Consider the following 23677-nt stretch of genomic DNA (forward strand, 5'->3'; position numbering starts at 1 on the left):
TTTCGAAATCACCAGTTTGATCGAGTTGGCTAATAAAGATGCCGCCGGCTAATAAAGGAATCTGCCAGATTAATCCCAACAGCAACCCTATCATGATGAAGAGGATGATCAACTTGATAACCCTGAAAAGGGGGGCCTTTGTTGGGTGTAACTGAGATCCCTGAGGATTCAAACACACAAACCCTAATTTCAGAAACCCTAGTTTGAAATTTTTCATGGACTTCGTCAAGGACGTGAGGACCTGACATAACCATCAGCGGAAGCTGAAGTGCCTCATCATCCTGGCCAACCTCTGAACCTTCAAACAACACGCCATCCAATATTGGTAGCTTCGCAAGGTTTGTAGATGGGTGTATACGGTTATTGTTGGTTGTGACTGGATAACTATCAGTGAAAATATTGTGGATTGGATTCATCGTCTGAATATGAATAGATCGGCAACTCGATAGATCAGATTCTTTAGATTCCCAAAAATGAACTGAATCAACCGAAAGAGTCTCAGGTAGAGGGGAGGTCAGGAGATTTTCCCCTTCCCCTATAGGGGATTGTAAGACATCATTTGATTGTGTATGTTGACAGAATGTATTGGTTGGGAGACAATAAAAAATATTCGTGACAATGGCCACAACACCCCCTTTAGCAAACAAATTAGGGTATAGAGGTTGATGTGCATCAGTGGAAGGGTGAAGGAAAGATTTTCTCAGAGAGACATTGCTCGAATTAGAGGGTTTGCAAGATGAGCTTGCATCCGGCGAGGTGATGTTGAGAGGAGCATGATGTGCAAAAACCCTAATTTCAGAAACCCAAATTCGACTTGGTTCAGGGGTCCCATCAGGAACGTGAGAACCTAACAAAACCATCAGCGGAAGTTGAAGTGCTTCAACTTCTTGATGAGTCCCTATATGTTCGAAAGGTGGGTCAGCAAATTTTGGTGGCTTCGTAGGATCAACAGACATATACGTAGGATAATCACCAGAGGCATGAGTGAATGTATTCTCGGTAAAATGAGAATTTTCGAAATCACCAGTTTGATTGAGTTAGGTATCTGACACATAAGGCTTTTCTTGGATTAGGAGCGAAAAGGGATTAATGAAAGAAACAACTTGAGCTAGGCAAGATGCATGGCCCTCTCCTTCACATGTTAAAGATTGCGAGTGACAAAGATCAGGCATAAGGGATTCAGACTCTGCATCCCTTGACTGTAAAACATCACCCCCATGTACATGATTGCAATCAATGTGAGCAAGATAAAGATGTGAATGATCCGAACGAATCACCGGTGCAGCAGACCCATGGACTAAATAAGGGTAGAATGGATGCGCAGGGTCAGATCATAGTTTTAAAAACCGGCCACAAAAACCGGTTACCGGTCAAACCGGCCGGTTAGATAGCTGGCCGGTCCGAACCGGCCTAATAAACCCGGTCAGCTCCCTCCTGTGCCCAAAATCTGGCCCTAACCGGTCAAAACCGGCCGGTTTAGGACGGAACCGGCCGGTTTATGGACAGAGCGACCACTGTGATCTGAAGCCTGAAAACATTCTTGTAAAAAGTTACAGTCGGTGTGAAATAAAAGTTATAGATCTTGGGAGCAGTTGCTTTCAAACAGATCACTTATGTTCGTATGTACAGTCACGCTCTTATCGTGCACCAGAAGTCATTTTGGGCCTGCCATATGATCAAAAAATTGACATCTGGTCCCTCGGTTGTATCTTGGCAGAACTGTGCTCTGGAAATGTAAGTTTGGATTTCATGTTTGAAGAGTCTCTATGTTTTGCTGATCATTTTCTCAATATAGCAAGATAAAAATGGAAGGATTGTTGCATGTCTCCTTGGTGTGTGGCATTATATAGTACTATTTATAAGTTGCCAAGCAAGGGAATTGTTTGAAAGTTCTGTCTGTCCAGAATAGTTGTTGCAAGTTAATGGATCCGACTTTCAATCACTTGAAATGGTTCCTTTGGGAAATCAGTCCCAAGGGGGTCGATTGAACATGTAGAGAAGGTGCCCGTCACTGGCACAATCCATACTTCATAGATCAAACAAAGCTGCTTTCATTAATCTGAGACAGAAATTCACAATTTGGTATAAATATAAGTTTGTCCAAAGGAACCATAGGGGACATGGAACAATAGTCACTGGTCAAGATCTTGTTGATTTACAAAGATAGCCTAGAGTGGCTTTTGTACTCAGACACTAAGACTAGATAATAAAATGACAAGGAGACTTAGATGGTGTAGAGGAATAAGGATGGCACTGATAACTTGGTCATGAATTTATGCTTAATGCTGTTTCTAATGTGCACTGCTCAGGGTTAATTTGGTATGCTAAATTAGGCTTTTTGTTTCTCCAACTTCTTTTTTCCCAAGATAACACTAAGGGTTTCAGCATGTTGGGTGCCTCCACATGATAACCTCCAAAATATTTCTAAACTGGTGCACACTCCATGCTGGTCAAATATGGTTCAAAGCATGCATGGCAGGCTGCGGCATCCTCCTCTGCTGGATATCTTCATAAACAGTCCTGTCATAACTTCCCAGGGCTGTGCCCTGTTTTGCCCAAATATAATTGCAACCAATTAACAAAAAGTTATTAGAAATGAAATGATGGGATATTTATAATTTTTGTACAAGTGCCAAATTGAATAGGTGATGGAGAATGTCTGAAAAATGTAAATCAGCAAGGTGATAATAGAATAACTCTTGGTAACTAAAATCCCTAAAACTGAATCATAAAACAAAGACAAGTTCATAGATTAAAATAACCTGCTTTCATTAGTCAGATATACAACTGCACAAATTTGGTACAAATATAAGCTTGTCTCAAGGAACTGTAGGGGAAAGAATGTATTTTGCTATTTTGTCGATGATATGTATTGCACTCGGTGCCATTTTGATATATTCACCTTTGCATGGTATATAAATGAGCAAACTTTGCATATTTTGTCTCTATTGGCTTGGAATCATGGTTTTACATCTTAAAAATAGTTTTGTTTCATTAAAAATTAATTATTTAATGTATTTTTTAAAAACCGGTTCGTTTAGACCAAACCAGTCCCGGTTAGACCGGTTCCGGTCGGTAAACCGGTTCATTAGGTGGACCGGTCCGGTCACCGGTTCCGGTTTTAAAAACACTGGGTCAGATGAAGGGGCACTGATTGGACCCGGACCCGCATTCGGCCCATTTACATTTGCCAAAGAGAAAGACGAATTTAAAGGCCTGATATGCTCCGTGGATTTGATAAGACAATGAACATTACTTGATACAAGACCAATGCCATCATGCACAGTTGGATGAGATCCCGGAATATAGTGCGATGTGTATTGAATGGACTCGATCGGAACAGATGTTATGTGATTTTCAGATTCCAAACCAAAAGAATGTATGAGGGATTCAGAGATGAGACCATCAGATACGTTTCCTAGAAACCACTGTTCATCATTTGAACCATTTACAATCACAATATTATTATGTAACAAATCAAGAGGAGGATGAGAAATCCCACAAATAGTAATCTCTTCCACGGGGGTTTGAGGTTGTTCCATATTCAAAGAGATAGGCCAAACAAAATTACGGGAAGAATTTGGACACTTTGTAATCTGCAAATTATGATGATACTCATGCGGAACAGGACTTGTTTCTAATTGAAAATGTTGTAAAGAAACGAGAACCAATCGCTGAAAATTTATATTCAAATACACCCAGTCAATATCACTTTCAGGAAATTCAAAACAAAGATGCACAAATCTGAAAGCAAAACCCTCTAAAGATTCCTCAGGTTTCATCCTAAGCTCATTTATCCTCTTTAACACATCTTGAAAGTCGTACCTATCAAATGCTTGTTGGAGCTTACCGATGAGTTGCTCAAATGAATGAATGGATGCCGCTGGCAACATGTGGCACCATTGCTTGGCACGACCTTCAAGGGTGAGGGAGAGAAACGCACAAGCAAACTCTTCATCGTCGATCTCAAAAGATTCACAAAACTCGAGGAAATCAGAAATGTGCTTGTTTAAGGTTGTTCCATCCTCACCATCAAACTTTAACTGAGACAAGTGATGGAGCTGCTCCTGGGGATGGAAAATCGGAAAATAGACAAACCAGATAAACACCCTGGGAGCAATATTTTAGTTGGAGCCATTAACAAATATGAGACTAAACTGTAGGCTCCAAGGGCTTAGCTTGTCAACTGGCCCTCCTTCTAGTGCCAAATCTGTTGACGGGCTGGAATTCTCTGCCAACAGCAAGGGGGACCTCCCCGGTGTAAGTTCCCAACTAGAGCCTGCACCGTTTGTGATAGGGGTCCCTTCCGGTATGTAGGCCCGACTGTCGTTCAGTTTTGTTGAGCTTGCTTCGGAAGGAGGCGAAATATAAACTCAATTGAAAGCATGTACCTCAATAAATACAAGGAAATAATTGACAAATATTTTATGCCACATAAACCATGAATAGCCAGACTATAAACAACATAAATCTTATGTAAAGTTACTGTTAGCAAGCTTCAAATAAGGCTCATGTTTGCCCAGATAAAATGCTTAGTAATTGTAAATTAGTTCACAATGATCAAACATTTATGAGCATAAACAAAGGTGCAGTCAAACAGATTATACCAATACCAAAGAAATAGTTCACCGGCATGAGCATAGAGTTAGTGAATCAAATACCATTCATACGAAGCAACACAAAGTTTGGAGTATGAGATAGCATATGAGGAAACCACACATCAAAGAGCTTTCAGGAACATTCGATCCATCAAGTGAAGAAAATACTCATGGCATTAGAACATAAAAGATCTAAAGAATCCAATATTGGAAACATACAATCACTCCTTGTATCAATTAGAAGGACATAAATTCTCTTAAGCCATGTATATATCTCCAAAAGAGTCCTTACAAAGAGCCCCCCTTTTACAAATGAGGCATGAGGGTATATTTATAGGGTGAGAGTGACTCTTGGCCTACCCTTGACACTTGAACTTCCTCATGACTTTTCATCTACCTGGTGACTTTTGGTATTCCACATGACCTTTCATATTCACAAACATGTTCTATGCTACTACAAAAGATGGCAATATCTTTCTACCTTCCTTCTGCCTTGGAGCTAGCTTGACTTCAATATCTGTTGTTGACCAAGATCATGCATTTCCGCAACAACGATCCTTTGGGTCATTTTAGCAACAAATAGGCTCAAGTGTCTGCATAAATGACAGGGACTTGCCTTCGCCACTTCAATCCTACACATGTACAAAATCTTAAATTAATCATCAACAAAAAATGTACTTTGATGAAATATAAGATATAATTATCACAATTAATATGAGCCAAAATTCGTAGGCTTGACATCTCTTGCAATTTCATGGTTACAAATCTATGCGTTGATACGTTCCATGTCTTGGCATCATTCGTTTCTTTCCTTGAGTGGTTAGATTATCATTGTTATATCACTTTTCACACTCCTTTTCATCCTCGTCGTACATGTTGGGCATTGTTGCATTTTGTTGTTTTTAAACATTTGCAAAGGTACTAAGTAAATGGCCGGTTGAGGCCTAAATTTATAGTCTTAGCTCATGCATGTGGGGTCGCATGGGTCGTAGGGCTTGATATGGTTAGTGTGCAACCTTTGTCACCCATGCGACCTGTGACCTGTGCGACCTGTGGCCTATGCGGCCTGCAACCTATGCAACCTTGCGACCTGTGCGACCTGTGAAACCTTTGCGACCTATGCTATCTATGCGACCTATGTGACCTTTGCGACCTGTGCGACCTTGCGACTTGTGCGACCTTGCGACTTGTGCGACCTATGCGACCTTTGCAAGTCGCAGAGTCGCATAGTCGCACGAGGGACTGACGGTAATGAAGGCAACTTTGCGACTTTGCGACTTGTGCGACCTATGTGACCTTTGCGAGTCGCAGAGTCGCATAGTCGCACAAGGGACTGATGGTAATGAAGGCAACTTTGCAACTTTGTGACTTTGAAGGTCGTGGGGTCGCATGATAGTTGAGTAGTTGGAGGTGCGACTACGCGACCTTGCGACCTATGCGACCTGCGGCCTGTGCGACTTGCGACCTATGCGATCTGCGACCTATGCGACCTGTGGCCTATGCGACCTTGCGACTTGTGCAACCTGTGAAATCTTTGTGACCTATGCTATCTGTGCGAACTTTGTGACATGTGCGACCTTGCGACTTGTGCGACCTATGTGACTTGTGCGACCTATGCGACCTATGCGACCTTTGCAAGTCGCGGAGTCGCATAGTCGCACAAGGGACTGATGGTAATGAAGGCAACTTTGCGACTTTGCGACTCGGAAGGTCGCGGGGTCGCATGATAGTTGAGCAGTTGGAGGTGCGACTACGTGACGTTGCGACCTATGTGACCTGCGACCTATGCGACATTGCGACTTGTGTGACCTTTGGGACCTGTGCGACTTTGCGACTTGTGTGACCTTTGGGACCTGTGCGACTTTGCAACTTGTGCGAGTTGGTTTGGCTTATGAAAGAGGCGCGAGTCTTTTCTAGACCTTTCTAGGGTTTCGCAGCTTCCGAATAGACTCTAAGGATTGGCGGTAGCTACGTAAAAGGTGGAGGGGCTTCGAAATTTAGAAGAGTTGGAAAATTTTGGAGGGGTTGTTGCAGCGGCTACAACAGGTATCTACCTGGTTATATATACAGGAACCTTATTTGTAATCAAATCGTCACATTCTTATTCATATATTTTATACATATATATTTGTATCCTCAATGGACATTTTCATATTCAAAGTATTCTGAATATTCTACTGCATATATGATCTTTGTTCGTTATAGTCTACAGGATTAAACATGGGGCATATGGGAGCATAGAGAGGTACAAGGCCAAGTTTGTGGCCAAAGGCTTCTCTTAGGTTGAGGGCATAGACTATGACGAAACATTCGCTCCATTTGCCCGCTACTTGTCCATTAGGACTATTATTGCATTGGCAACACAGATGGGGTGGAAAATCCACCAGATGGATGTTAAGACAACCTTTCTCAATGGAGTAGTTGAGGAGGAAATTTACATTGAACAACTAGAGGGGTTTGAGACACATAGTAGGGAGTCACATGTTTGTAGGATCAATTGAGCTCTTTTTGGGCTCAAGCAAGCCCCAAGGGCATGGTATTCGCGCGTATATAATTATCTTCTTGGATTGGGCTTCACCATGAGTGAAGCTGACCCTAACTTGTACTTTATTGTGGTTGGGGGGCAGCCTCTCATTCTTGTATTGTACGTTGATGATCTCATCTTAACAGGGGATGAGAAGCTCATTAGGGAATGCAAGATTGATCTTGCATCAGAGTTCGACATGAAGGATATAGGGCTGATGCACTATTTCCTTGGACTGGAGGTTTGGCAGGGTGATGGGCATATTTTCTTGGGACAGGGCGAGTATTCTGAAGAGGTTCAGGATGTAATATTGCAGGCCCATGGCCACTCCTCTAGTGACAAATTAGAGGAAGATAGATGCTAGCAGAGCAGAACGTGTAGATGCTACACTCTACATGCAATTGTTAGGGTCATTGGTGTATTTGGTGAACACACGACCAAACATTTATTATGCAGTAAACCAACTCCTTCAGTTTATGGTAGAGCCCACGAGAGTGCATTCGGTAGTTGCTAAGCATGTTTGAGGTATCTCAGGGGCACAATTGACTTGGGGCTGTTGTACATGAGAGTGGATAAAGTGACGCTGTTAGGCTTTGCAGATGCAGATTGGGCAGGGAGTCCAAGAGACATAAAGAACATTTTAGGTTGCACATTTAGTGTGCGGTCAACAACTGTTTCTTGGTTCAATAGGAAATAAAGATTAGTAGCACTGAGCTCAGCAGATGCGGAATACATGTTTGTCAGTATGGCAACTTGTGAAGCCATCTCGCTGAGAAAGCTACTTGCAAGGCTTTTTAGTCAGAAGTTGACGCCAATGGTCATTCATTGTGATAATCAGAGCTAAATCAAGCTCTTTGACAATCGAATGTTTCGTGACAGGTCCAAGCACATTGATATTAGGTACCATCATCTCAGAGATTGTGTGCAGAAGGGGAAGATCCAACTTCAATATGTCCCTACAACAGAGCAGACAACAGATATATTGACTAAGGCTTTGCCAAAGGGAAATCTTGTGTTTCACAGAGATAAGCTGGGTATTGTGGAGAACCACTTCCTCTCTAAGAGAGAGTGTTGAAGTTAGAGAGAAAGTGGTCTAGCTAAATTTAGAGATGCAATAAATTTGGCAGGGGACCCACCAGAATGTGAAAAATCGGTTACCTAATTCCTACTGCAACAAACTGATTATGTTTCACCTACTTGTTAAATTAATTGAACAAATTACTTGTAGTTTTCTACAACAAATACTGAAATACATACACTGCAACCTACACCAAAATAAAAGTGTGAAGACTAAATACAACACAGGAGAGAAATAAACATCACACAACAACTGCACAGTTATTTTTGGACAATTGTCCCAGGAAAGACCCAATGCTTGAAAACTGGTGCAAAAGTTGAGGGTTTTATTATTATGCAATAGTAATTCTGAATACAATCTCTAGATGCCTTGCTAATTCTAAATACAATGCAATACGGAGAATATTACTGATAGAGAGATGAGTGAGATTACCTCACACTATCATTGGAAATCTTGGCTGATCCAGCCACTGAATGGCCAACCCCTTGCTGCCTCTGTGCAGTCTCTACGAAATCAATGTGTAGGCCTTGCGTCACAGCTACTGGGTCTGTGTCACTCCTCTTGGATGATCGATTTTCTTCTGAGACTTCGTCTTTTGCCCTTCCTGTCTCACACCCCGACCTCTGGCTCTGGAAATCGATTCTCCAGCAATTTACGGATTCCCTCTGGGTTTTTGCGCTGCCTCTGTGTGTCCCTACGTCAGCCTCTCTAGCTTTGCGCTGCCTCTGCTGGATCTCTCTTTGCCTTCTCTGCTAAGTATTCCCGGATCAGGAGAAATCTCCAACTGGAACTATCCCTGCCCTCATTGTAAGAAATCACTTCAAATTCTCTCCTGGCAACTACTGTGCTTTAGAAATTTGATCTTCTGATCTCCCACTCGATGTGTTTTCCAAATGCCCATGAGGCCTCCTCTTATAATCCTTCTGTTGATTACCAACGACCCAGATTAGATTCTAATCAATGGCTCAGATCATTTTGGCTTGATCCTCGTCTTCTTCTAGAAGTTTCATCCACATCTAGATTAATACCCTTTAATTATTTTAATTTCCTAAGTTTAGACTTAGGCACCCATTAAAAATAATTAATTATTTTAATAAAATTGTCTCCGGGTGGAATTTCCCAAAATGATTTCTGGGTATTATGGAATACATGTGTCCAAGCCTCCTTGCAAATTTTGAGGCTAAGAGCACATCTGATGCTACCAGAAATCAACACTCCCTCTTAGCAAGGAATGTGCTCTAGTAATGCAACCTGCTGAAGCATCACTTTGATTCTGTGACATCTCCCTCTTTGCTGCTGATGTCTGACGCCACTGTCCATCAACTTTTGCATAAATGTTGCATCTGTACTGCTATTGGCCCTGCCATTGCCAACTCTGCATTTGTATTGCAACTCCCTCTCAAATTCTGCCTCTGTGCTGCTGCTGGCACTGCCACTACCAACATTGCATCTGCACTGCAACCTTCTCCAACTGCTGCTGCTACTGCATCAACAACGGAAAAGCATTCAAAATTACTGAACTAGTGTTCAACATGATGCATCTTGTTGCTGGAGTTCTGGTTGCTGCTAATCTCTACACTGACCCTCTGAAGCCTTTGCGCTGCTGCTGACTTTGCTCTGTGCTAATTGCACTGCTACCAACTCTAGCACTACGCTGCTTAGTCTCTGGCACTCCTAGCTACTACAGCTGCCACTCCGACACTCCTCTGCATTAATTGATCCGCTCCATCCTGCTACTTATGATCTGGGCTCCCGTAGCAAGGTATTGATCCAAGAGGTGGACTCCTTAAGGACCTTGCCCATCTGCAGTTCTTTTGAACTACAACTCTATATCACCCCACCTCTGGGCGATCATGACAAACTCCTCCTCCTCAATTTGTGCGGATGCAGCCTTTAGATCGTGCTTCTCGTCCTTGTCCTTCTTCTTTAGAGGACACTGTGTAGTGTAATGACCAAGTTTGCCACATCAGAAGCACTTGATCTTCGAAACATCTTTTTTCTTTTTCCGCTGCTCCTACTGCCCCTTAGATGCAAGGGCTGCATTTTCAACCTCCTCCTTCGGCTTCGTCCCATCGCTGTTGCTGCTACTGTCAAGCTCGCACTTGACTAAGTCCCTCCTCATCTCTTCTTGTTGAAGAGAAGCCCACATTCCTTCCAAATCTAGCAATTTCTTCCTGCCCAGGATGCTCTGGACAAATGCTTGCCACTCTTCTGAAACTGAATTCAGGTCCAACCTCACCATCTCGGTAGGTTGAGGTGTTGACCCCACAACTGCCAACTCATCACGGGTCCCCTGAAGCTTTGCAAGGAATGGATTAATGCGTTACCCCTTATTCATCTGCGTGGATCTCATCTTCTGCGCTAAGTACATCTTCCCTTGTTCGAAAGATCCCTGATATAGCATGGACAAGGCATCCCACATCTCCTTAGCAGTCCCTTTGCCTAAGATGTGACAAACTACATGATCCTTCACTCTGTCGAGGATAATTCGCCTAGCCTTCACCATCTCTCCCTTGTACTTTTTTAGCGGATCTAGATCCATGGGCTTAACTACCACATTGTCGACGTGGATCTTGAGAAAATGTTCATCCAAAAGGCATGACATCCTTGGCTTCCAGATCACATGTTGGATATACCATCCAACCGATCTCGATCTCGCAATCCAGTGGCTGCCATCTCTGCCAATTGAAAAAGTCGAATGACCTCCTCTCTCCTCTGCACTGCCACTGGGCTAGCCTACACACTCCCTGCTGGAGTCAGTAGATCTGCTGCCCCTTGCTGCTGCTCAACAATTGAGAATTCGAATTCCCTGGCTAGGAATTCTTTGAGGAAGAAATTCCCTCAAGTGTCTCTCTCTCCCACTGATGCTATTCTACCAGCAACTGCTGCAAAATATCTGCGTCCTAGCTGAAGATCTGCTCTGCAAGGAAAAGTACGCTGCTCCCTTCTGCCTTTGGTAAGCTACGATCTAGAGATCGAATTTCTCTGTCGACTCAATTAGAGAAATCGATTTCTTCTCAAAACTTTGACCTTCTTGGCCTTTAAACTGTGTTGCTCTAGGGGTTTCAAATTGCTGCCTCTGCAATAATTTTGAACTCCTCTTCCTTTCTGCTTCTGAGCTCTTCTGCTCACGATCTGTGCTCTGATACCATGTGAAAAATCGGTTACATGATTCCTACTGCAACAAATTGATTATATTTCACCTACTTGTTAAATTAATTGAACAAGTTACTTGCAGTGTTCCACTGCGAATACTGAAATACATACACTGCAACCTACACCAAAATAAAACCGCGGAGACTAAATACAACACAGGAGAGAAATAAACATCACACACATCTACACAATTATTTTGGGCAACTGTCCCCGGAAAAACCCAATGCGGGAAAACTAGTGCAACAATTGAGGGTTTTATTATTATGCAATAGCAATTATGAATACAATCTTTGGATGCCTTGCTGGCTATCCAATACAGAAAATATTACTGATAGAGAGATGAGTGAGATTACCTCACACTATCACTGGAAATCTTGACTGATCCAGCCACTGAATGGCCAACCCCTGGTTGCCTCTGTGTTGTCTCTACGCAATCACTGCATAGGCCCTGCATCACAACTACTAGGGCCTGTGTCACTCCTCTCGGCTGATCAATTTGCTTCTGAGACTTCGACTTTTGCCCTTCCGGTCTCACACCCCGATTTCTGGCTCTGGAAATCGATTCTCCAACAAATTTACGGATTCCCTTTGGGCTTCTGCGCTGCCTCTGCGTGGCCTTGCGTCAACATCTTTGGGTCTACGTTGCCTTTGCTGGATCTCTCTCTATCTTCTCTGTTGAGTATTCCCGGATCAGGAGAAATCTCCAACCGGAACTATCCTTGCCCCTCACTGCAAGAAATCACTTCGAATTCTCTTCCCGGCAACTGTTGTGCTTCAGAAATTCGATCTTCTGATCTCCCACTCGATGTGTTTTCCAAATGCCCATCAAGCCTCCTCTTATAATCCTTCTGTTGAGAACCAATGACCCAAATTAGATTTTAATCAATGGCTCAGATCATTTTGGCTTGATCCTCATCTTCTTCTATAAGTTTCACTCACAGTTAGATTAATACCCTTTAATTATTTTATTTTCCTAAGTTTAGACTTAGGCACCCATTAAAAATAATTAATTATTTTAATAAAACTATCTCCGGTGGAATTTCCCAAAACAATTTCTAGGTATTATGGAATACATGTGTCCAAGCCTCCCTGCAAATTTTGAGGCTAAGAGCACATCCGATGCTACTGGAAATCAACACAGAACTCCACTAAAGCCAGATTTAATTTTTCTATAATGTTTAACTTAGGAAATTTTTAAATTATCCTAAGTGGGAACAAATTAATCTCAACCCTTGGATCTTTGGATTTTCAACCTTGAGATCAAAAGTGTGGGCCCAAGTTGATTTGAGGGGGAAAAAGGGGCTATATGGAGTCAGTGTCCATCTAATTTGTTTGGTGAGAGCTTCAAGAAGAAGGCAATAGAGCTTTAGCGGGGCTAGGGCTTCAACAACACGCTAGGGCATCGAAAGAAAGAAGGCACAACTACTGCAGAGCGCAACAATAACGTCCAACACTCAGAGACAACGCGGGACATGAACGTAGAAGGGCCATACGACCTGTACATAATGTGTACATTGCAGCCCGTGCAAGGGGGCCATGAGTTGGGTCGTTTTCCAGAAAGGCCGAGTTGTCTTTTTGGGTCAGATTTTATCATAAGGAAGGTATTCTTTCTAATTATATTTTTTTGAAGAATATTTGATGAGGTTGCCTTAATAGACACCACCAAACAAGCAAGTTTTCTCATGTTGGGTTTCTTGGGTAAATCGTTGTGTTTTTATGGTGATGTGATTGTGTTTTTATTTCTGGGTTATTGATATTATTTCCGTTGCATGTTAAGTTAGAAAAACTCAGCATACTTTTGGAAAGAAATTAAATTCCAGTTTCAGTGATTTGCTTGTTATTTTTAGAAGTTCGTTAGCTGAGTTTTATGGAAACTAATAGGAAGCATTCTGTAGAATTGTGTGGGATGCAGGTATTGCTGTTTGGATTGCTTGGGGACAAACAAAATCAAGAATGGAGGCTTGTAATGTCCCTTTATCCAGATGTAGGGAATGGAGAGCATCTTAGTAGCCTAGCTAATTTCCATAGGCTACAAATTAAAATTAATTGTGAAATATTAGGGAATAGTTAATTGAAAAAGTGAATAAAGAGGATGGGAGCTCACTCTTGGGTGTGTTGCTTTGGATATTGATTTTGTTGATTGATCTGAGAACTTGTTGTTGATTTTCTGTAGCATCGGATGTGCTCTAGCTCCAAAATTTGGTGGAGGGGCTAAAACACATGAGATCTCCAAGACCCAAAAATTGTTTGGAGAAATTCCACTCGGATGAGGAGTTATTAAAATAATTAATATTTTTAATGGGTTTTTAAGTCTAAACTTAGGAAAATAAAAATATTAATGGGTATTAATAAAATATGGGTGATGATGAGGATCAAGCTAGTTCTAATCTTAGCCGTTGATTAGGGACTTAATCTTGGCCGTTGATTCATCAACAGGAAAAATATAAGAGGAGGCTTGAGGTTCAGTTGGAGATGCACCAAGTGATGAAAGAATTCGATTTTCTGGGGCGAGGTTTGCTGAGGAAATCGAGTTAGTGATCATAGTTGCAGCGAGGGGCAGTTCAACAAGGGATTTTCATCCGAGGCTGAAGAATACATAGCAGAGAGGCAGCGTAGTGCCAGGAGAGACAACACAGGCCCTAGAAGGGCTGACGCAGAGGCCGAAGAGCTGATGCAGAGGACGCAGAAGGCTGACGCAGGTGACGCAAAAGCCATAGAGGCTGATGCTGGGCCTCAGAGGCAGTGTTGGGGAGATTCTGTGGGGCAAACTAGGAGCAGATCAACAAATTCTGAGCCGTGAGAGGGTGACGCAGTTCCAGAGCAGTGCTTGGAGCAGCCTTTGCTGTCCAGCATAGGGAACAACTGAAGTCGCTGTGGAGTTTGATCATCCGGTTGCTGATTTGCCGGAATATCTATCTTTGGATAAAGGTACTATTGCCGAGATAGAGATATCTATTCACTATTGGGTGAGCCATTTCTGGCACCCTAGTTGTATTCATGAAATCTGCTTAATAATACAAACCCTCTATATGCTGCACCGGTTTTCCCGAATTGGGTTTTTTCGGGGACGATTGTCCAAAAATAATGGTGCCCCATGTGTTATTGTCCCTGTTTATTTCAATGCATGATCTGTATATTTGTGAAGGCTGCAATAGTGTTTACTTCAATGTTTATGTAATTAAATAACTTGTTAATGTAAAGAACAAGTAGGAGATTGTAAACCAGTAATTGCAGTAGGGGTTTCTGATGTGTTAGATTCAGGAATTTTCACACTTGTAGAGCTTGAACGTTGGGTGCAAACCCAGGTGGAGGGTAGTTTAGGTTGTGCAAGATCCACCTTAGCTGATCCGGTTAGATTGGTTTCGGTGTTGCAACGATACACCCTATTTGGTCGAAGAAGTGATTACTTCAGATTGCTCAATTGTGCTTCAGATAGGAAGGAAAGGAGGGATCATCCAAGTTCCTCACTAGCATTTTATTAATAAATGTGTTTGTAGGTACCCAAAAAGCTTAAGGTGAAAATTGTGGAGGCCATATCGTAGCAACAAGGGACTAGATTATTGCCAAGGTCGAGACTTCTTATCCGAGGCTGAATTGCTTGTTGTGAGGTCCAAATTATTTGTGAAGTCGAATTAACACATGGGAGCAATGATATAACCTTGGGGGTTCAAAGCTATGCTGATTTGATAAACCCTAGCATAGGCATTAATTCCTGTACGAGTTAAGCCCAGTAGCAGAGGCAGAGTCTATCTCCCTTATGGGACGAGTTACAACCTCCGATCAAATAATAGTGAAAGGGCCAAGTTCGAATCCATTTCTAGGAATCGAAGACAAGGGTTGAATTTTTTAAGGTAAAATCTGTTAGCTGATTTCTGTTGAGGAGGCGAAATTGCATTTTATAGCTGGGTTGAAATTGTCTGCTGGCTTAGTAAGGAAGAGGCTGAGACCGTTTTTCCCGTGGGCGGAGTTCTGGAAGCCTATGAGATGAGTTGGATTGGAGCCCTCATGAAATTGGAAGGTTTAGTCTTGTTGCAAGATTCTTGTGGGGTTGCGAATGGACGAGTAAAGGTCTTTTGTTCCCCAACAACTACTTTTTTATGGGGTCGAGCTTCTAATTTAATTTGTGGGTTCCTGAAGGAGCTGATATGGAGGGCAGAAGGCGAATTAAGGTGTCTGAGTTACACATATTTCAGAGGCCGGTTTAAATGTGGACTCCCATTAAAGTCACAAGGCCAAATTGTAGCATTTTTGGAGGCCAAGAACTGCAGGGTATACAGTCCTGTAGCAGTGGGTTTGGGTTTAATTTCAGAGGCCAAGTTTCTGGTGAGCAGGCCAAACTAATAAAAACCTGTAAACTGCATTCGTGGGCCGAATTGAGGCAGCCAAATTGATGTATGGGGATCAAGTTATGGCAGTGACCAGTCTAAATGAGGAGTTCAAGTTCTGTATAGCAGTTGGTTCATCAAAGTCTCTGCTCATCCACACTGTGCATTTCCAGCATTTATCATTATAGTGGTCACATTCTCTCTTCTGGCAACTTGAGATACTGCATTCTGATTGTGCATGTAATTCCCTTGATTTCTCTTAATAAAATTGCTGGTGATGTCTGCTTTATCTTGAAAATTGTATTAAGTCTGGATCTTCATTTTTTACATGCTAAGTACTGCTGCAAATTGTTGTAAAATTGTTCACAAGCAAACTGTTTGTCGAGTTGTCTCTGAGAGAAATTTAAGTGCTGTTGGCTTATTTAGGAATTAATTCGATAGGGACATTACAGTGTTCCTTAAGACCATCAATATACATATCTTTATCTCTATATATCAGGGATATTACACTTTCCCATCCGTTTCTTTGAGTATAATGATGTCTTAGGGTAAGAATCCCCTTCCAATTATCCTGTAGGTGGTCTCTTTTCTTTAGTGAAGAGAGATGAAATCATGTCTTCTAGAGTATGTAAAGACATCTGACTGAGGTAAAAGTGACATTGCTATATTGAGAAGGCTGACTATTTAACAAATTTGATTTGGCACCCTCCTCTACCACAGCTTTTTCAGCTAGCTGTTTGATGAGAGATCATAGATTGTGTATGTGGCTAGGCATGGTAACTTCGATCGACTGCTTGAATCTGGATTCTGAATAACTATAGTGTTACAGAAAAAATTGCATTAACTGCTTTTGCTCCAAGTAACTTATTTAGATTAACCTAGGTTTCCTTGGGTGACCTTTCTAGATCGACATGATGGAACTCATTTTCCAAACCTACATGATGCAACTCAGAGTCTGAGAGAGCAAGGCCAATAACAACTGTGGCTTTATCATCTCAATCTATACCATTCCAATAATTTATTTGGATGTATTGGTGATTGCTCAGTCCCTTGTACTACTCCTTACAGGTTTTGTTCTTTCACTGCATCTGGATTTTCAGTTTCTATGTATATAAATTCCAACGATTGAATTTTTCTAGAAGAATTTCCATTCTGAAAATTCTATGTGGACTCTTCTAGAAACAAACAGAAATAAAGAAAACACCTCAAAAATGATGTACAACAATTTGTACGGTAGGCTGGTGGAGTTTGTATGATGGAAGATGGATGTATGGTTGCTGGAAATAGCTATACGGTAGAGCATGATGTATGCCATCTCACATAGACCCTTGGCAGTGGAATTGGTGGCTCCTTTTTTCAAATTGACGCAAATAAAGGCAGTAGTTGCTATGTGAGCTCCTTTTTCCAAATCATTGCAAATAGAAATGATGGCTCCATTCTCCAAATTGACTCAAACAGAGACGATTACTTGATGTGAAGTGACTTGCTAGATTTTTCATGATAAGTGTGTTGGCTCTCTTACATTGGAAACAATGGCTCTGTTACAAATAAATATATATGAATAATATAAATATAAATAATGAGGGTAATTGTAATAACGATTAGTTGATTAGTAATTAATATTGAAGAGGCATGTTTAAATGGGACATGACTCTCCATGAAGAGGCATTTGCCTAATATATAAGCAAGCCCCTCACTCTCATTGTATCATCATCTTATTCATACTTTCTAATATATATTCTTGTATCTCAATGGAGATCTTTATATTCCAAGTTTTCTGGGGTATTTAACCTAAGAACAAACTTTGTTCGCTTCATTTGGTATCAAAGTTGTTTGATCCTCTGGCCGCTCCATCGCTGCAGAAAGCTCGTTCTCTGATCTAGGTCTTTGGCCATCGAAATCCGTTAACTTTGTTGCCGTTGAAGCGTTTCGCTACAAACTTTTGGAGGGTCTCTGTTCACCAGTTGGCCTTCGGCCATAATTAAAATAATAAAAAATAAAAATAAATAAATAAATAAAAAAGAAAAAAATAGATATTAAAAAAAGATTATGAAAAGAGAAATTATTTAAAAAAACTAGAATATCTCTCTCTCTCTCTCTCTATATATATATATATATATATAAACCAAATTACATAAAACGGAAACAAAAAGTCAAATAATAAAATAAAATATATTTAAAAAAAATCAAAAAATCAAAACCCAAAAACGACTTATCGGGACGTCTGTCTATCTGTTGTCGCTATAGGCAACAACGACTAGTCACATCCTTCTACTCAATCGTCGTACGCTGCCACCAAATGATACAACCGCCCTACCATTCTCTGCAAAGCACATTCTCCTTTGCCTGACCAATCTCTGCCACAACACGTAACTACAGCCTCTGCCGCTGAAATCTCCGCCACAGCCATTGCGGTCAATCACATCGGAACCTAGAACAACCATTGCATACAACCGTTCTAATTTCGTTTCGCTACTCCAAATTGATACTAGTTGCCATACCTGTGAAGTCACGGTATCTGTCGAGTTTGTGAACCACGATATTATTTACAAACAGACATAAAATATAGCACTGAGTGTGGTCAATGATAAGGGCTGCATGCTTTTGCACCGACTGAAAAAAAAATAACAGTCACGCCCCTTCGACAGTGCCTTTGCCATTGTCTATCCCTGCCGTCATATTAGTAAACGTTGCCGCTGCAATCGTCGTACAGTTGTGCCGCTGCATTTGTCGTACACCATAACGCTACCATTGCCATTTGCAACCAGCTTCTCCGACATATGCACTGCCAATCGATTCATCCATACTGTCATGTCACTTCTCAAACACATTTGTAACAAGGTGCTGCTACACAATTTTTCACAATTTTGGCTAAGGAAGAGAACCCATCATTTTCGACTTAGGGACTTAGGAGGCAATTTGACTTTGTTTGGTTGATAGTGGAATGTGGGGGCCACCCACATGGGAGTTCGAATTGGCTCATTTGAATAGCTTGGAGGGAAAGTCGAATAGGCCATCCGCAACTAGCTTCTCCGACATATCCACTGCCAACCGATTCATCCATACTGTCATGTCCCTTCTCAAACACATTTGTAACAGGGTGCTGCTACACAATTTTGCTCAATTTTGGCTAAGGAAGAGAAACCATCATTTTCGACTTAGGGACTTAGGAGGCAATTCGACTTTATTTGGTTGCTAGTGGAATGTGGGGGGCACCCACATGGGAGTTCGAATTGGCTCATTTGAATAGCTTGGAGGGAAAGTCGAATAGGTGGATGGAGGGGCCCACATGATGCTAGGGAGGCCCAAGGAGTTATAAGGAGGGAGCAACTCTCATTTTGGATTCATTGTTACATCTTGCAATCAAAATTACTTGACTGTTCGCTTTGTTGTTTCGTTGAGTCAACCGGTTGTTTACCCACGAATCTCTCAAGCAGGAGATTCAACCTCTACTTCGGGGGACCATCCGTGTCCGCCCTAGAGAGGCAGTTCCATAAGTATTTCAGGAGTTCCAGGAGTGTGTTACAACACTACCATTCAGCCACAACAGGGAGTGCATATTTCTAGCTAGCTAGAGAATATGCAAGGGGAGTTTGGAGCTATCAGTGATCAAGCATTTGTCGGGAGAGTTAAAGGATTGGGAGAGCAGCAAAGGGCCAACGTTTCTTGCGAATTTGGAGCCAACAGAGCCATCATCCCAGCAGTCTAATTTACAGTTACCTGGGCCTGCGCAGAGAGCCATCACTAGGCTCATGTGGGAGTTGGAGGAAGAATTATAGAGCTGGAGCTGGTCGGGAGAAGTAGGAGATCACTCGGAGGGCCATTTGAGGAGGATTGGTGGAGTTGGGAGAGTAGAGATTGACAGGATCAATCATAGCAACAAAATTCGAAATTGGAGGGCCAAGCTGTGAAGGATCAATTTTTGAAGGTTGGAACCAAGGGAAACCCTTTCTAGGTTTTTTCTGGATTTTGAGCAAGGATCACACTCCTAAATTTATAGATTTTTCTGGGTTTAGGCCAAGGAGAAAGGAGTTGAAATCTCATAATTTTCTAAGCATGGGGAGTAGTGATTCCTGTTGGGCATTGGATAATCCAACACTCCCCGTGTGTTTCGTGACATGGACTAACCGCCTCTCGAGGATCCGTTAACTCTGGCGATGCGTCCTTTTACTAACACCTGCGGATTTTGGTGTAACGGCAATCGTGATCCCAACAAGTGGTATCAGAGCCAAAGGTCTCGAGTTCGAATCACACCCGGCTCACGCTTGGGGGGGAGATTGTTGGGCATTGGATAATCCAGCACTCCCCGTGTGTTTCGTGACATGGACTAACCGCCTCTCGAGGATCCGTTAACTCTGGCGATGCGCCCGTTTACTAACACCTGCGGGTTTTGGTGTAACGACAATCGTGATCCCAACAATTCCAACCCTTCGAAGTCAGTAGACAACAATTTTCTAGGGCAGCGTAGTTCAATTTGGTGCAGCAGTTGCAGTAGCTTTCAATTCAACATTTTCTCACCTGGGTTTTGTCATGCTTGTCCATTCAACATTGAGACAAGCCCAGGTGCACCATTCTATTTTACTATTGTATTTGCTCCTGAAGAAGTAATAAAATGGCTCAACAGTTCCCTATTTTCAGTGTTTCCATGGGTGCTTAATGTATATTTCGTTTTTCTGATTGCTGGATTGTTTGCATGCTTTGTATATCACTTACATTCTTGTTTAGGAACATTACACATACAACCAATTTTAAGTTGACGCATCCTATTCATCTCTGTTGTCAATTTGAAATTAGAATGGTCTAAGTCCGATTTGGCATTACGACGTGGCTATTTGTAGAGTCACAACTCTCCACTTCAATTTTTTGAAAAAAAATAAAAAAAGGGGTATATTCATAAGAATTACAAGTGGATACAGTGGAAAGAAAAGAAAAAGAATTTTTCATAAAAAGTTTGAGAAGTTATAAAAGTTGTTTAAAATATATATATATATATATATATATAAGGGGAGACTTTTTAAAAGTTAAGTTGATTAACAAGTCTGAGACATATTATTAAAGTTGGAAAAAATGGAGTCTAACTTGGGAATAAAGGAAGGGAGATTTTTAGCAGCCTCATGTTGTGCTACTCGAGTGCTATTCAAAATCAAAGGGACTCTTGCAGGAAAATATGTTATTATTTCTATCTCCCACTGAAGGGAAAAATTATATAAACTCTAACCTTGCTAACCAATTGGTGATTCCAGAGTCAAATATAATTGAGAGTTTACACTGCTAGGGTAGAAAAAAATATGATGCAATCGAATTACAATTGAACATTGGCGATTATACTTTTATATCACAATTCTTTGTTCAATCTCTATGGAATGATTTAGGTAACATTGTTTTGGGCTCACCCTCGATGGAAACTCTAGGGTCCTTTATTCTAAATACAAAAAAGAAGTTTTTGACATTTTCCCACAAAAGAAAAAAATAACGCTACAAGATGTTAGTTTGAAGCCAAATTCAGTGACGCCAGAAGACATACAAGAAATCTCAAAAGTAATTTTTCAAGAAAGTAAAAAGGCGATACAAAATATGCAAAAGGAAGTTGACAAAATCATTGCTGACAAGAATGTGGAAGTTTCTCGACTTAAAGACCATAGTGAAAATTTACTAATGCAAATTAAGAAGCTTAAGAAGGATAAGAAGTTGTTGGAAAACAAGGCGCAATAACTTGTTGAAAAAGAAGTGTTGGAATTTTCAAATGTAGAAATTCAAGTTGAAGAAAGAACGAACATCGATCCAGTGAATATGACAACTGGAGAAGACAAGTCAGTTGAAGAAGCGACACACTTAGATGTTGCAGTTTAGATGATAAACATCCCAAGTGAAGGTTCTGTAACCAACTCAACAAGCATAGTACCAGAAGGAAATCAAAAAATTTCCACACACCTAATAAGGGAAAGTCAAACCAAAAAAGTTCCATATTGACATCCAAATCATGAAGTAGACAACTCAACCAAGTTACGTATTAGGACTAGTTAGAACAGAAACAACAAACTGATGTTCCAAAGAATATTGATGTAAACTCAATCCAGTCCTATGATGACAATTCTTTACGAAATTCCAGTGATCAGAATATTCCGCAGAAGATTAATCTAGGATGGTTTGATCCCTTCTAAATGCGACAATTTTGTTTGTCATTTAGAAGATCATATCAACTTGTATCAATGAAGATGACAGTGCCGAGACGAAAAGACATTCAAAACCAAAAAAGAGATCAAGCCTTTTGCATCAAGCTTTGAGGTCAAAGCTTTTTTGAGGAGGAAGGCAATGTTACAAATAAATATATATAAATAATATAAATATAAATAACAAGGGTAATTGTAATAACGATTAGTTAATTAGTAATTAATATTGAAGAGGCATGTTTAAATGGGACATGACTCTCCATGAGGAGGCATTTGCCTAATATATAAGCAGGTCCCTCACTCTCATTGTATCATCATCTTATTCATACCTTCTAATATATATTCTTGTATCTCAATGGATTGTATTCCAAGTTTTCTGGAGTATTTAACCTGAGAACGAACTTTGTTCGCTTTAGGCTCTCCCTTACACGATTTGCCGTTGTCTCGGACCCTATTCTCTCTACTGGGGGCCTTGATACCAAGTCATGAAATGAGCTCAATCCCGAAATGCCAAAACCCTAGAGAGGTTTGAAACAAAGATATGTAATCAAACACGAGCACAATATTATATTAGAAAAATACTTGTGCAAGTTACAACAAGATTCACCTCTCTTATATATAGTTTGAGAGGTGATATATGTCCAAAACCTAAAATACTAATAATAACAGGAAACCCTATCCTATAGCCTGAGTCACTAAGTTGACTTTATTACTCATGTAATCATTATATTCTAACACATATAAGAATTACGAAACAGTTACTCTGTTGAAATATGCAGTGTGCACCATATCACTGTCTGGACCAATTATTTATGCTAAACTATCTTATAATAATCACTGAAGTAGCCAAATTAGGTCAAGTGAAAAACAACTGGACTGAGGTTGCAACTTTTTCCTTGATTGAATAAAGTTACCTATGTTGGTCTTGTAGTCAACAGGTATTGTTTTGTTCTTATTTTAACCTAGTTTAAAGCTAAAATATAAAAATGTGCCAAAATGTATTTCTAAACCATTACCCTAAGGTCAATTCACATTTTTCTTCCGTGCTGTGAATGTTCAACAATAATGATATGCCAAAAAACCCAGAATGACTCATTGTTCCTGCCCTTGTTTATGAATTAAATAATCATGTCTATGGAGTATCTGATGTCAGAGGCGTAGGTGATTCAGGTATGAACTTTTGAAACATTGTGAGCTTATTATGATTCTATATTTTGTTTGGAAGAATTTTTTTATTGGTATATTTTGTTTTCCTGTTATAGTCCTTCCAATAACACGTTTTCTGAATAATTGGTCGTACCTTATTTTCAGTTTCTCTAGAACATGCTACCCTGATGCTTACATATACCTATAGGAAAAAAAATTCTAAATCTAAGAGTTATGCATGATCCTTTGTTGGCATTTGGTGTCTAATATCCAACATTATAAAATTCAGAGCTAGCAACAAGAAAGCATTCTTTTAATTGCATTTACATTCCCTCTGATTTAAATACTCATTTTTTGGTGTCATCTATACATGCTTATCCGAATACTTGTTCCTTTAATCCCCTGACTGGCCCTTGCATGGTTAGTTGCTACCATAAATTAACTTGTTACTGCATTTTTTGGCCAGTTTCCCCCTTCTGCTACTGAACTGTGTGGTTCTCCATAGTTCAGACATGTTCCTCCTTTTCCTGCTTCATCCCACCATTACTCCCATCCTTCAGAGACTGTATACTAGGGCACCTTACCATTTTTTTTTCAAGATCTGCACAAATCTAATGCTATAATGCAGACATATTGTGTCTGTCATTCTTCGGGCATTTGCCACCTCCCATTCCAATACT

The 23677-nt window shown here is 40.8% G+C and overlaps 1 protein-coding gene across 1 annotated transcript in view; it reads left to right on the forward strand.

The window, feature by feature from the left end:
* The window catches only part of LOC149150393 (ABC transporter F family member 3-like), a 371154-nt gene that overhangs the window by 200569 nt on the left and 146908 nt on the right, over window positions 1-23677 (forward strand). The window lies entirely within an intron of this gene.

This window comes from Pinus tabuliformis, chromosome 9 (assembly GCF_031772625.1).
Source record: "Pinus tabuliformis cultivar Carrire ecotype Pingquan chromosome 9, CPIR1, whole genome shotgun sequence".
Lineage (NCBI taxonomy): Eukaryota > Viridiplantae > Streptophyta > Pinopsida > Pinales > Pinaceae > Pinus > Pinus tabuliformis.